This window comes from Cavia porcellus, unplaced genomic scaffold (assembly GCF_034190915.1).
Source record: "Cavia porcellus strain 051 isolate PalLab524CR breed Dunkin Hartley unplaced genomic scaffold, mCavPor4.1 scaffold_1, whole genome shotgun sequence".
In the NCBI taxonomy this organism is placed as follows: domain Eukaryota; kingdom Metazoa; phylum Chordata; class Mammalia; order Rodentia; family Caviidae; genus Cavia; species Cavia porcellus.
Window position 1 is genome coordinate 16,912,828 of NW_026947484.1, and position 13,903 is coordinate 16,926,730.

The following is a 13,903-nucleotide window of genomic DNA, read 5'->3' on the forward strand; positions in this document are numbered from 1 at the left end:
GGATACACAGTAATGTTTCACTATTCTGGGGACCAGGTTACGTGATTGAGCTCCTGTGGCTCGGAGGAGTGGGTGGCCAGCTTCAAGACCAGAGAAGCACGTGGGAGGCTGCACAGAGAAAGCTCGTGGCTCTGGAGTTCCTTTGGCAGCGCAGCCCTTTTGACACGGCAAAGGGCTTGTTCTCCATTAAAACTGCCTCCCATTCACTGCGGGTGCTTTCCATGAAAAGTACACTGTTCTTTTTCCGGTGGGTCAGCTGCAGAGATGGTTGTGCCTGGCCACTTCATAGGACCAGGAAGAGGACCCCTTGTATCTTGAATATTGTTTCTGTCTTTATCTCTTGCTGTTCTCCCCACAGGTATATGGGGGTCTGAACCAGGGTCACACTAGGTTACCCAGGATTCCTCAAACTTGTACTTCTCCTGCCTCAGTCTCCTGAATAGCTAGGATTATAGACATGTGCCAAGGTGCCCGGCAAAAGAAGGCATTTTTGTGACTTATGTTCAGGACCTAACTGGCTTCGGGAGTTGAAAGGTGTGCCTTTGTCACTGAAGCCACAAGTCACAGTCCCACGGGGTAGGACGGGTATATGGGTGCTACAAGAAGGAGACGACTCACCCCCTTTTGCAGTTGCTTACCCAATCTCTTTTCCTTTTCTCCCTCTTGCACAAATCCCAAATAGTTCTTTACACTGTCCTGTTACAAACCATCTAGTAAATACTCCAAATCAGCTTAAAATCACAGTTAGATTACTATACTTTTAGACTTAAAATGTCATGTTCCTATTTTCATTGATTTTTGCCTTCTGAACTCCCATAGATTTCAAGTATTTGAGAAACCAAACAGTTCCCCATTAGCAGTCTTCCCCTTGTTAAAATGAAACGATCTGTTTTGTAACTACCTGATTTCTTAGACAAGTTCAAGAAAAATATATCATTGCTTTCTGCCATGACACAGAATCAAACAAAGAATACTTTCCTCTTCCTGTAGTATATTCTAGGACCAAGTCTCCAATCTTGCAGAGTTACATTTTGCTCTTGGTAAGGCCACTCAGAACACAAAGGTCACCCACTGGCAGGTAAGTATTTGACCAATTTTGCAGTAAACATGGAGCACTGTTAATATAAGGCAATGACTCAGGCACTCTTAAGTAGTTTGCTCAAAAGGAATATGGGGCAGACTCATAATCAGTTAACTCAAGAAGAGATTTAGATTTCTTTCTCCTAGCTTTTACCCAGAGAAAGTATGATACAGAGTTGGCAGTTGAGGAGGCTGGAGCCAGCCTATCTGCATTCAAGTCATCTTGGGTAGTCTGCAGTTTTAGGTACTTTTTTGTACCTCAGCTTTCTTATCTGTAAAATGGGGATAATAACAGCATCAGCCTTAAAGGCTGTTTTAGAGCCAAACAAATTAAAACTGGTAGAGTGTTTGATTGATGATTCTCATCAGATATTTTTATAAACTCAGTTATTTCTTCCCAAAGACATTTCCCATCTCCTTTGTGTCAACTGGGGAACACAGATCTAGAGAAAATAGAAACAAAGGTGCTGGGGTTGGGAGTAATGGCAGAGCTTCTCCACCTTTCCTTGTTGTAAGATTCTAGACCTACATAGCTTCCTCTAGGAAACAGGAAACATCTAAATGGAGAACTCAGAACTCTGCTGTCTTAGAATAATGAGTGATCTTACAGTCTGCCAAGTCTACAAGTTGGTAATTGAGTATGGACCCCAGGACACTTGAAAATGTAAGAAGGGTTGGTCGCAATGATGAGGGGAAGACATAATTAGTGTCCAGGGTGATGAAGGATCCTGAATGCCTTCACAAAATGTGTGCCCAGTGGTGCAGGGCAGAGAGCCAGTGCTTGGCAAAGTATTGCCACTGAAGAATCTTCCTGCCCCAAATATCACTGATTCCCATGTTGAGAAACACAAAACTCCCATCTCTTAAACCAAAGACACAGTTCGTACCTGGAAGTCATCTAACCAATGTGAACACAAGCAAAAATATGGACTCCTTGCCTGCAAAGGTTCAAAACATTAAGCATTTCTTCCTTACAATGAGACACTAGCTTCCTCTCGGTCTTCTTTCTGCCCACTGTGACCACAGAATACTTGGCTGTTCCATGAAGTGATAAAATAAAACCTGCCAGTTCTCAAAACTAATACAAAATATTTACAAGTCATGATGTCAAAGTTGCTGCCCTAAGGGACACTCCATGTTTATGCAGTCATTTCATATTCTCTTTCTCTCTGCATATAAATAGAGAGCAGAACTACACGGCCAAAAGAGCTGTCTCTACTTCTACCCTACAGTGAAAAGTAGCTTTCCTTCGGGGATATTAAAAATGTTCTCCACTAGATTCTCGTTACAGCCAGGCTCCCGGATGATACCAGTCAACCATGCCTGTGAGCAGACTCTGGGTTTAACAATCCTGTTACCTTTGATTTACATAGTTAAGATCTCCATGAATATTGAGAAATTTCAATAACATAATTATGGATGAGCATAAAGTAGCATCTTTGCTTTTTACCATCAAGGCAACACAGAGTGAACACAGAGTGAACAAAGTCAAAATAAAAAAATATTGTCTGCTACTCTGAGCTTGGAAATCTTTGTACTGTACACAATTTGAAAATCAGCTGGGCCAAATCTGAAAGCTAGTTTTGTTGCTGTGGCTGTTACACTTTTTACTGAAGTCTAGCAAATATTCAGAAAACTGTCCAGATCCTAAGGACACAATCCCGAGTTAATACTAGAATCTTCCAACTTGCAGAGAAAAGACCACATGCAAATAACTTTCTTTCACATTAATTTTAAAATGAAAAACTACCTTAATTTTATAAATTGATTATTATATCAAAACCTGCTGAGGAAAGGTTAAAAAAAGCTCCAGTATGGTAAGAAAGGTGACAGAAAAGATATGTAAGCTAATATCGCATGGATATTAACTAACAATGAAAAGAAAACAGTAAGTACTATATCTACTGAATACTGCATAGGTACCATTTTCTATGTAAGACTTACACATTTTGCCATACTATTTATATTAGCATGACCATAGGATATGTATTTCATTCTTATTTTATAGAGGAGAAAATGTAGGTGTTAAATTTAAATAACTAGCTCACTGTCACACAATAAGCAGTAGAGTTGAGATTAAAATTAAATTGTTATTCCAAATGTCTAAATTATCAATTTCAATTAACAGATCAAATTCAAGAGACTTCATTAAAATCATGACTTTTTTTCCCCCTCACAAAATGCAAAGAATATATGGTTTTTCAAGAGGCAAAAAGGTACTAGAGCCAGGGATTTAGCTCAGTGGCATAAGTGCCTGTCTGGCAAGTGCAAGATTGTGTTTGATCCCTGGTACCAAACAAAGTACTAATATGTTAGCCCTCAAAAATGCAAATAAACAAAAGTCAACCAAAACAAAAACAAAAAAGAAAAACACCATTTGAAGTACTTTTAAAAAAAATACAATATTCATTTTTAACTTAAAAGCCTTTACAAATTATAAATATGATGTGATATGATAGTTAAATTGCACCCACTAAAATTGAGCATAAAATAGGGATGATCACAAGTTGCAATATTAGTCATTACTAATCTGGAAATTCTCACCAATGTTTTAAGATAAAAATCAGAAACAAGAGATCTAATTTAGGCCGAATATATATATATATATATATATATATATATATAATTGCTTGCAATAAAAACTACTTCCTCTCTAGGAAACCCTGGGGACTTAACTGAAAACCTATTAGTATTCACAGACAGCTCAATAAGGAGATTGGATGCAAGATAAACATACAAAAATCAATAGTCTTCCTGTAGATCTGTGATAACCAGCTATCAGATATAATGGAAATATTGGAAAAACTCAATAGGTCTGTGTTTTCCAACCATTATCTACCGCAGCCCTCAACAATCCACTTGGGGGAGGGGATTCTTATTGGCCTTTCTATTTTTTGAAAGTTGTAATAATAGTTGTGACTTTTGTAATGTGAGATACTATTTGTCTTCCGTGAAGTACTTCGTTTTTTTAGGCAAATTAATGGCACAAATCTAATAATGCTTTTTACAAAGTTTGGTCTAATAACTAAAAGTAGAGTGCACGATTCTTGCCATATCCAGTAAGCATTTTAAAAACTTCTGAAATAGTTACAGTTACAGCACTGTATGAAGGAGGATCTTAGAATCCTTTGTGAAGGCGAGAATAAATTAGGTACTTGGATTATCTTAGCTAAATATACCAGCCATTTTTGCTCTGTGAAGTATAACTTCCCCATCACGGTCTACTTCAAACTCTTTTTTAAAAAGACTTTTCTTTTCATTCATGCAAAAATAGTGTTCTCATTGTTCTAGCAATACGAGGCTCCTTTCCTTTAAAAAATACTACACTCATGTTATTTTACTGTTGCTTGTACCAGGGCTAATTTTAAACTCCAGGATACAGAGAAGCAGTTCCAGAGGAAAGTACTTTAAAATGAAAAGAGAATGCTCAAATATTGTTTTCAGCTGTACTTCCTCACTGGCACCTTGTTAAGGAACACAGAGCAGTGAAATTTCAATTTCTCCTATTAGTTAATTAACACCTTTGCATCTTAAGGACTGGAAGTCTTAAACTGTTAATTACTTACAAGTCTGCTCTAAAAACCCAGGAGCTGCTTATGTCTTTTTCATCCTTATGCACAGATTTATATTACCATAGTAAGAAACAAACCTATAAAATATTCTTCTGTAAGCACAGGCTAAATGGTGCAAAATGAAGCGCTCTAACAGCTGAAGGTGAGTTCAGTCAACCAGTGCCCTCCCATCGATCTCTTATCTTTTCCAACACTTTTCTTCTAATCCTCTCCATAATTACATGAACTGTCAAGCTTTCCCGAAGCTGTCAATTCCTCTTGCATCATCCATTTCCAAATGGCCAGCGGAGAAGCAAGCTGGGCACTAGATCAAGCTATCAATGTCCCCCACATGGCTATCGACAGTCCTCTTGGCACATCTGTCAAGGGCCTCCTAGGGTTCTTCAAAACTCTTCTCCCTTGGAGGAGGGCAAGGAGGGTAGAGGGAGCAGCGAAGTATTGATCCATTCTTTTAACATGCTAATTTGCCTGGGGCTGCTTCAGTCACTGCCAAGCTGGACACTTCAAAAGGAAACTGTTTTTCAAAGGGGAGATGTCTTTTTCAAACACTTAAAACAGAAAACAAATGAATCCAAGTATCAAGTTCACAGTGCAGTGTGAAAGAGGTTGGTCAAACAGAAACAGCCTGGTTAATACATGGACAGGACACCCTGAATTGATTGATAGTAACAAGAAACTGGAAAGTTTGAAGCATATTTTGCACCTGGTACATCAGGACCAATTAGAATGTAACTTACTGAGTTTAACAGTAATCTCTGGGAGAAAAACTAAGGCTGATATAATTAAACTCATGCAAACATTAATAACATCGTTATTGATGAATGGGCATCTCGGTAAGGCAGGAAAATGAAAATAAAACTGAATGTTCATTCAATTGAATCTCCAAGTGGTTAACACATCGTGAAGTCTACACAAAAAGAAGTTGGGAGACTGCCAATTACTGAAGTATTTTCATTTAGTTCCTCTGTTACTAGTTTATTATTTTATCAGTGGAACATGGTAGAGATAAGATTGCAGCATATAATTAGGTGACTAAGTATTGCAAAGAATTGTAATTTTAAGTTTGTAAAAACTCAGGAAAAGCAATGATTTGTTTGCAGTTCTCAGGTCATGTATTTCTGGGAAAATACTAGTTGTGAATAGTTATTAATTGAAGAAGTCATTCTAAAGCTAGGGCAGCCCTCATCACAAAAAATCCAGCTTGCAAAACTGTAGTGGAAAACGTGACATCTTAAATCACGGATATTCTTGAGGACAAAGGCCCAAGAGAAAAACACTCTTAACCAGCTGAGTCTTTACTGATCAGGGGGATGGCCCATATTTACCTGCTGGAGCATTATGGGGGAAATCAGTATTCCGTTAACCTCTGACCCCTGGGACCCGAGGCACACAAAGCCCCATGCAGGGGCCCTGGGAGAGCACAGCCAAATGTCAAGCAGCCGGGAAGTGATTGTGAGGGAATCTTTTGGCTTGGGCACAGTTAGCTTCCTTGGGACAAACTGCTCTTCGCAGAAACAAGCCGTGAAGAGATAATGCCATAAAATATGGACAAAACAGAACCTTTTTCTCCTGGCTTCTAAATTGTTAGTTTTATGGGACTCCATGCTGAACAGTATGAAAAAAAATTCAATTTGCTTTGAAGCGCATTAGTCTGTCTAACATCCTAATTATTGTTTACATTGCCATTTGCCTTCTATTAAGAATTGAATAATTACCCAGCAATTCATAGTTTAAAAAATACAAGCAAACAGGATCATCTGGGTAATTAAGAAACTATACCACAGCTCTGTACTGGTGTGGGAAATATCTGTACATGTAAAGGAAATGATAATGATCAATCAACTTACTCTGGATGGTGTCTAAAGGGTTTTGAGCAATTTGAAACCTGTAACTTATTAAAAAGAGGTTAGTAAGATCACTTTTGAGAAGGGCAGGTCTGTTTAAATCCATCCTTAGAAACAAGCGCCAGATCAGCAGCTGAAGTTCCTCATCCCCTAATGGCATCAGGGAACTCACCAAGTACAGGGCGCTCTGCTGCTCTTCAGTCCTAATAACCCACCCAAATGGACTTTGAATAGTGTCAAACTTGGTCAGACCCTGCGTGTGGATCTAAACCGAAGCTCCTCCTCATTTGATGTTGTTTTATCTGACCTTGCATCCACTTAAGGAGGGTGCAATGTGGAGGACATGCCTGTTTTCTGCCCTGAGAAAAGAGTCGAAATTCAAGACTAAGTGAATTTCAAAAACACTTCATGCAAAATTTTTTTCTAGTTCACAAATTCATGTGATCGTGGCCTTTCTGAAGATAGCGCAGTTTTCAAGCAGAGTGTGAGGACCCTTGGGTCAGGATGCTGGCGTTAGCTTTTTAGGAGCAATAAAATAATGCTAAAGGACATTTAGAGAGCATGGGGGAGTAAGGAGACAAATTTAGGAGAAAATGTGTAACCAAAAATTAATATACATATGCAGTAGTGCAAATCTATCTTTTTAGTAAGTTTATCTGGGGACAGAAGGGAAAACAAGAGAGTTTATGTGTGATTTGTGAAATGAAGAGAGGTGTACTCATTCCTACATGTAGAAAACACAGACAGAAGAACCAGCAGCGATTCACACATTGCACACTTTGGACATCTCCTTGATGGAGTGTTTGGATTCCAATTCATTAACGACCTAAAGTTATTTTCCAAACTTCTGGAAGACGTGACAATTCTTTTACAAAGAATTTTACCTTTTCCTTCACATTTTTAAAGGCCCTTTGTTAGGGACACTTCTAAACATTGCTAGGATAATCTCAACAGTAGAATCTCTTTCCAGAGCAGAAAGAACAGCAAGATTCCAGCGGGAGCTGTCACTGGACAGACAAGCCCAGGGATTCACCAAGGCTGGGTTCCTTTTCCAAAGGTCAAAGTCAAATGAGCGGCAGGAGCTTGAGTTATTCTACAAGGGGCAAGGGGCTAGAATGACAGCCAGTCACACTGGGGTGGGGGTGGAGGGGCTACACAAAAAGAACCCTGTGCAAATAGCAGGCTCTGGTCTACCTACCCAGAGCCTCTGGAAGCATTCAAATCAAAACGGAATTAATTTGCATGGTGCCTAAATCATTGGGTTCTGCATAAACAGAAGGCGATTTGGGCTGGGATTTCCAAAGGAAGCCCTCACTGCTTTTGTGATGGAGGGAAATGGGTGTGCTGTTTTGCATGAGGGTGCATACACAATATGCAAATGAAGAATCTGCAGCCCGGAGAGGCAGTGCTTGGCAGACAGCTGATGACCTGCATTCACCCAGGACATGCTGGGTGTCTCCAAAGGGAGTTGTAAGTCCTACCAACATGTTTGTTTCCCAGGAAGGCAAAATAGACCCTGAATATTCATAGAATGTCCATTTAGTCATGGGACTATTAATTACCCTCCAGATTATGGAACCAAGTGACCTCACCTATCCCCCTCCCCAAAACAGTTTAGAGGTACCAGCTGTAATGGGATACAATGAGAAAGGTTTTCTGCTCCCCCTGAAAAAGATAGTCTTGCTGGTCCAGGGAATGCCTGAGGGCTTCTTTAACCATTCCTTCTCACAAGTACAACACAACTAAAGAGAGCACTGAGCCATGTTATTGGACACAGATAGCCAGTTTTTAAAAAGCCAAGAGCTATAAATTGCTGCCTAATTTCTTCCAAGTGACCTAAATCTCCTAGATTATGAAAAGGTTCTAGAGTTTTAGTCTTTTCATTTCAACTTCTAACCTATGGAAAAGTCTTCCTGTATACTCATGAGAGAAAGAAGAAAAGGGATAAATAGCATCTTACCATTAAGAAGGTTTTGATCTACAGGCTACATATAAGGGTTTTATAAAACAAAACAAAGCACAAAAACAAGAGAACATATTTCAGATCACCAGTACAGTTCCGTAGGAAATAAATGGAAGGTTTTCAAGTAGTCAAGACAATCATTTACCTTCATTAGTCACTTCCCAGTGTGAGGCACCACTAGCCCTCAGAACAAACAAATAAGCCTGTACTCTGGAAGCTTAATTGGACTACTTTTACCGTAGTACAGAAGCTGATCGGGTAGCCCACACTTCACTATATTCCTAACAACAACAACAAATTCAGAGCAGCCATTTCCACATCCTAGATGGTTAAAGAGTTGAGGCACAGGGCTGAGTCCTTTGCCCACATTACCTATGAACTTGACATCAAGGGAAGCTAACGCAGTGTCTACACTCACACATCTGGTTCAGTGGCTCAAGTAGGAACTTAACCCAGTTCTCCAACTCCGAAGGCATCTTTGTAACCACGTGTACTAACTCTCTCAACTACATGCAATGCAGAGGAATGTTCAGCCAGAGATGTTTCGTAAATGTGACTGACAAGAATAGTTGAGACCCAAATAAAGTAGGAATCATAAACAAAGACCTCATGAATTTTTTAGTCACATGGGAAGATTTTGATATATCATGTTGACTCAATGAAATATAACTCCACCCAATAAATGTTTAATATGAAACAGCCCTGAACTCTTTATGCATTCATTTATTTATTCATTCATTCAATGAACATTTAATGAGACTCTGTGCTCCATCCCATAACTTGAATTGCTAGTTCGGATACATCGTATCGGCACACATCCCCTCAAAAAAGTTTTGCTAAATCTACACATTCAAGATGAAACCAGAAAACACACAAAGCAAGGTTAATCATTCAACTTCTTTAAAACATGGGTGTGTAAATTACGAACGGCATTTAAAAATATTTCTAGGAAATAGAAAAAGACGTAAATATCTCTCAATAAAAGAAAGTTTAAAAGAGCAAGATATACAGTACTGATATTTTAGACTATTAATATCAATTAGAAATGAAATTATATTCTCTAATAAGAAATTATGCCCATAATAAGCCAAGTATCATAAAAGAAAGATGACAAGAGGTAAACTCTCTCCCTTTTTAAAAAAATATGTATATACATGAGTACATTTGGGTTACGTGCCAAAATGCAAAAAAAAAAAAAAAAAAAATGCTAACTCATAAAAAGTCTGAGAGTTTGAAAAACTCCATATTCTGTACATGTAGGAAGTTGAAGAAATCTCTTTTTACTTTCTACAGTTCTGCTTTGGAAATTTTTCTCAAAAGCATGCATTTCTTGGGCAATATTAAGTCCATCAATTGAATGAAAAAAAAAAAAAAAAAAAGAAAGAAAGATTGAGCGCTGAAGTTCAATGCTGTGAATGTCAAACTTGTATCAAGCCCACCTCTGCTCGGTAGTAACTGAAAAACCATTTAATCAGCATTTTTCCTAAAGGCTCAAGTATTAACAGAATAATTATGTCTTAATTCATTTTTGAAAGGTACATGGATGCTCAGTTGGACTAAAATAAGTCATCAAATCTTAAATACCCTGTTTCAAAACTCCTTAACTGAGATAATTCGTATGTGAGGCTTTGGTGAACCCAAAATAGAGACCATTGCAGGATTCACACTCACAAAAGAAGCCTGGTCACACAAAGAAGAAAAAAAAAAAGTACAACAGGAAAAAGGACAATAATTAAACTCTGCTCTTCTCATAGATAAAGAATTACGTTATTCAGTGATCACAGCCATGCTTCAAAGCTGCAGATAAAAGCAGCCCTGCGATTCAAGCAATTGATTCTTAAAGACACGATTCAAAGGCAGAAGAATTTCAAAAGTGGAGAGGATATAAAACAGCATCTCTCTGAACTTTATATTTTAAACGCTTCCTTTGCGTCGTGTCTTTCTCCTATGGTCCTTTTACAGTATTTTAGGAAAACAAAGTCCTCTCTTTTGACAGAGGTCCTTCTCCTTTTTCAAAGTAGAAAGTTAATTTTTTAAAAATTCTGTAGTCACCTTGTCATTTCTGTCTTGCTTTCTTAACAGAGCTTTTAATAAGATTCCTTTTGCTGATATGAACACACTCTAGATGTAGTATTCAATACAAGTCCTAGATGATCATTGATGTAAAATTACATATGTGTGCATGTGTATGTACACAATTTTTTTTTTCTGATGTGATGCTGGAGGCTGAACACTTAATGGTCTGATGCACTGAACCACAACAGTCACATTTACGTCTTTTAGCAATTCTTGATTCCTGCTTAGCTTAATCTTGTCACAGGTAGGATTCTTTGGCCTCTAGAATAAACCTGTTAAAGGAGTGTTTTCCTTTTGCTAGCATTATTTATATATATAGGCTTTCTCAAAATACTGCTTCTTACTGTCCCCCTCAGAATAAGTGTAGGCCTCTTTTCCACTTATGAAGGTTTTGAAGTAAGATAGTCCCTCTGTTTGTTCAGCTTACTGTCTGCGCAGTAAGGACCAGAGCCCACCTCGCTCAGGCACATTTCCTCATTCACAGGTGCACTGAAGCCGAGTGCAGGCTGGGTCTTATTTCTTTCCTTTGACAGTCTGACCAAGCCTGGTGTCCATCCCAGCAGGGTTCGGGTGCCCTCTGCACCTGGTCACACAGGCTCTGGAAGAGGCCAGACAAGTGGCTAATATGCTTCATTGTCCTAAGGAGACCAAAGCTAATCATTTCAGAAAATGCTATTGAAGCATGCAATGAACTTGCAGCTGCAGAAGGGGCCAGGAGGGGCCAGCAGGCACCAGCAGGGACCAGCAGTGGCCAGTGCACCATCTTGCCACACTCTTGACACCTTCCAGGCTTCACATTGGCATGTACCACCGGGCAGTGCAACTCCAAGAGGAAGTGTAGTTCTGTCCCCAAGGTCCCTTGATGACTCTGGTGGACGACCAGGGTTAGATTTAAACAACAGCAGACCTCAGGCCCCAGCTTGCCCTGCCCTTTTTTATCCAAGGATCCTTTGTCAAACATTTAAGATCTTAATCAATCTTCACTCTGACCTCCCAGACCTCAAGGAAGATGGATGAGGAAGTAGATGACCTTTCACCTGTCCTTCTATTCGTCCTGCCACAGCAGACTCATTGAAAAGACAATGGGGAGGAACCTGCTGCCAGAGTTCTAAGACCGAGCCCATTCTCCTCCACATTCCTTCCTAAGCTGCCTTCATACACTCTTTGTTTCATTCCCAAAGCACTTGTCTCTCATTCAAAGCAAAGTTCTCTTTCTTGTGGGAGGAGGAAGGCAGACACTTCCCAAATATCATTTTCAATATGAAGTGTGAAGATGGTCTTCATTCTTTGTTAGAGCAATGGACACAGATGCTATGCTTCCTTTCCTAGCCTTGACTTTGGAGAGTAGCTGAAAGATCATTTTCTTTTATTGTTTCAATTCAGGAACCCTAATATCAACAGCTATGACTTTGACATGGGCAGGTGATCAAAGAAATCTACATCCACTCGTGTTGCATCTACAAGGTGACTTTTAACAATATTCAATCACTAAGTCTCATAGGAAGTCTGTGAGTTAAGTAATACTTTTCTCAACCCATTTTATAGATGAGCAGACCAAAGCTCAAAAAGGTTTAAGAAATGTGTCCAAAGGCATGCAGCTGTGTGACTAAATTGAGATAGATTTCCTTGTCTCCAGTTCTTTCTGCTATGCCTGGGTACTTCTACTGCTATTTGGGATTTTATGGTGTTTGCAATATCTTTTTCAAGGTTGAAATTTAAGACTCCTTGTCATTCAAGTTTTTCCTTTTTTTCATAAATTCAGATGTTCTTACTTGGTAGAAATAAAACTAAGTAGGTTGCAGTGTCCTGTGCAAAAAAGTTTCTCCATAAAGTAACTAATTCTTTTATGAGAAAAACAAATTCTAGGAAAACCCTTGGCTGCATGTATGAAAACACTGAAATTTCTCAAAAACTGGCTCATTCTATTTTGCCCTTCCATTCACAGCTCGGTACAGGTTGCCCCGAAACAGACAGGATGTCAATCATCAAGTCCCTCCCCTCCCAAGGACCACACGATGAATGGGAGTCTGGAGTCTGGAGTCCGGAGTCCGGAGTTTATTTCCATAAAGTAGGCCACTAAAATGTTCAATTGCCTTTACATTCACTTTGCCCTGCATCTTTTCCTCTTTTTCTCCTAATTTGGGCTGTAAAAACGTCAAGGAATTGCACAACCTAGCAATGTATGAGTTACTGGGCTCTATGACCACTGAAAATCAATGGCATCCGATACAGAGAGCTGAGCTCATGCTAGATGAATGAACATTTCAGCAGGAAATGAAACCTCGCATGTGTGTGTGTAATACCTGTAAGAACCCTGACATGTGAAGATGTGCAAGTCTTGTCTTACACAACCCGGAAAGGCAGAATAATTTACTCTACACTGCAGTGCAGTGTCACTGCCTTGTGCATCTCACCATTCCTGCTATGATCATTGTAATCTAGCTGCCAATAACAATGCCCTCATGTACTTTCCAATGCTAATAGCAGAATACACTTCAGGGTGCAATTCATCGGTACGGCCTATCAGGTAGTTGCTCAGTCAAAAGTAAACAGAACAGCAGAAAGTCAACCTTTATAAAAAACTTACTGCAATTCATGCATATTTAAGTTTACAAGTTCTTCCTTCTTCTTTTTAAGAGAAAAAGACAGCCAGTCCTTATTCTATTTAATTTGCAGGGGAATTAAGGACAGTCAGCATGATTTACTCCTACAAATAACAGCAGATTAGTAATGGCCCTTGGGAAAAATACAAACTATGAAAGGGGAAGCACATAACTTTATCATGCCCAATTACCCAGAATGCAATTTTCTTTGGGTTATGACTGCTGACTCCCCGTCAATCAAGTGCAGGGGCCCAGAGTTAACCCCACCCTGTCATTAAGATGGTTGAAATGCCAGACAAATTGTTTGTCAGTCAGTTATTTCAGTCCCTTTAATCACCAAATCAGGTGAACCCTGTGGTGACGCTCAACAATAGCTCAACAATCACCAGGAGAACACAAATACCATAACGGGGTGGGCAGCAAGGGGTCATTGATAACAACTAAAAGTAAAAAGCAAGCATGACAAAGACTTGGGGTAGTTGACTTTTTAAGACTTAAGGCACACATCCATGAGCCATCCATGTAAATATGGATACTCTTACCCCCGACTCAGATACCAAACTGCTGTGAAGTAAAGATCTCCCAGCATTCTGATAGAAAGGGGGAAATAAGCAGGAGTGAATCGCATACACTAAACTTGAGGTGAGAAAAAAAAATCACCTTAGTAATATGATAAGCTGTAATTAACAATGATAAAAGTACATTATTTTTCTCAAAAACTCAATAACCAAAATTGATTGCAATTTACTATTGCCTCTGACCACC

At 39.2% G+C, this 13,903-nt stretch overlaps 1 protein-coding gene across 2 annotated transcripts in view; it reads right to left on the bottom strand.

Annotated features, from left to right (window-relative positions):
• Nucleotides 1–13,903, bottom strand: part of Epha4 (EPH receptor A4) — a 132,303-nt gene that overhangs the window by 109,885 nt on the left and 8,515 nt on the right. The gene's annotated exons all lie outside the window — the stretch shown is intronic.